General features: G+C 46.1%; 1 non-coding gene across 1 annotated transcript; it reads right to left on the bottom strand.

Moving 5' to 3' along the window:
* Positions 1–1,524: 1,524 nt before the first annotated feature.
* On the bottom strand, positions 1,525–1,599 carry Trnas-cga. The gene has a single exon. It is a non-coding gene; the product is annotated as a tRNA-Ser (tRNA).
* Between the last annotated feature and the right edge of the window lie 437 nt (positions 1,600–2,036).

Genomic DNA, 2,036 nt, shown 5'->3' with positions numbered 1-2,036 from the left:
ATTTTGCCTCCGCACGAGTCATTATTCGTCAGGTGAAACGCTTCTTTCGTAGACCGCTTTACCATCACTGCTGTACTATGCTGTACAACAGGCGCAATACAAATTTCGCCTTTAGTTATCATGCAAAAACCAGCAGCACTGCCACTCTACAACCAGGTAACTACGTCACTATGGTCTACATCCCAGCATCAAGAAAGTTTACAACCACTGCAAGGAATTCAGATGTATTGACTAGTTCAGCAGTGGAATCACAAATTACAGGCCATACTATTTTCAAAATTAAGCAATTAAGTGCGGAGAACGTCGAAGTTGCAATTTTAATTTCCTTTATTACTTGATGACTGCTTTCGAACCTAAGCTCATTATTCAATCATCTACTAACCTATGTAGTAAAATTCATTACGACATTCACATGGCGGTTCATTCTAGTTCAAAACTTCTTGCACATTAGTGCGGCCGGTCGTGGTGGCCGATCGGTTCTGGGTGCTTCAGTCCGGAACCACGCGGATGCTACGGTCGCGGGTTCGAATTCTGCCTCGGGCATGGATTTGTGTGATGTTCTTAGGTTAGTTAGGTTGACGTAGTTGTAGGTCTAGGGGCCTGATGACCTCAGATGTTAACTCCCATAGTGCTCAGAGCCATTTGAACCATCTGAACATTAGTGAAGGGCCAAACGTCATTCCCCTGACTGTGCAACGTGACTTTCCACACTGCGATGTCTCAGTTAGATGAATAAAACTTAGCTATGTACTAATTTACAAGAACTGTTAAACTAGAATTGATAGTCACGTAGTGTGGGATGTTACTGAGTAGGTTTGTGGATAATTTGATAATGAGCTTAGGTTCGAAACTAGTCCTGAATTAATAAAAAAATATGAACATTGCAACTTCGAGCGTACTCTTTCAACTTATTGCATAATTTGTGTGGTGTCACCGCCAGACACCACACTTGCTAGGTTTTAGCCTTTAAATCGGCCGCCGTCCGTTAGTATACGTCGGACCCGCGTGTCGCCACTATCAGTGATTGCAGACCGAGCGCCGCCACACGGCAGGTCTAGAGACACTTCCTAGCACTCGCCCCAGTTGTACAATCGACTTTGCTAGCGATGGTTCACTGACAAAATATGCTCTCATTTGCCGAGACGATAGTTAGCATAGCCTTCAGCTACGTCATTTGCTACGACCTAGCAAGGCGCCATTATCAGTTGCTATTGATATTGTAAATAATGTACAGACAAGAGCTACGTTCAACATTAATGGATTAAAGTTAATTATTCCACCATCTGCGTCCGTTCTTCTAAGTTCTAATTTCCTGGTCCTGTTCCAGACCTCACGCCAGCATGCGTGAGCTAAAACGCGTGCCTTTCGGCTTCCTCTAAATTTAGTGGGTTGGTCTCCTGCCAATCCAAAACATTTTGGCGACGAGGTTTTCTGCGTTCTTAACTATACTGCCCTGCAGAATGAGATTTTCACTCTGCGGCGGAGTGAGCGCTGATATGAAACTTCTTGGCAGATTAAAACTGTGTGCCCGACCGAGATTCGAACTCGGGACCTTTGCCTTTCGCGGGCAAGTGCTCTACCAACTGAGCTACCGAAGCACGACTCACGCCCGGTACTCACAGCTTTACTTCTGCCAGTACCTCACCTCCTACCTTCCGAACTTTACAGAAGCTCTCCTGCGAACCTTGCAGAACTAGCACTCCTGAAAGAAAGGATATTGCGGAGACATGGCTTAGCCATAGCCTTGGGGATGTTTCCAGAATGAGATTTTCACTCTGCAGCGGAGTGTGCGCTGATATGAAACTTCCTGGCAGATTAAAACTGTGTGCCCGACCGAGACTTTCTTTCAGGAATGCTAGTTCTGCAAGGTTCGCAGGAGAGCTTCTGTAAAGTTTGGAAGGTAGGAGATGAGGTACTGGCAGAAGTAAAGCTGTGAGTAGCGGGCGTGAGTCGTGCTTCGGTAGCTCAGTTGGTAGAGCACTTGCCCGCGAAAGGCAAAGGTCCCGAGTTCGAGTCTCGGTCAGGCACACAGTTTT

Source organism: Schistocerca americana, chromosome 8, assembly GCF_021461395.2.
Source record: "Schistocerca americana isolate TAMUIC-IGC-003095 chromosome 8, iqSchAmer2.1, whole genome shotgun sequence".
In the NCBI taxonomy this organism is placed as follows: domain Eukaryota; kingdom Metazoa; phylum Arthropoda; class Insecta; order Orthoptera; family Acrididae; genus Schistocerca; species Schistocerca americana.
The sequence above is the reverse complement of the archived record's forward strand: the minus strand, read 5'-3'. Positions and strand labels throughout refer to the sequence as shown.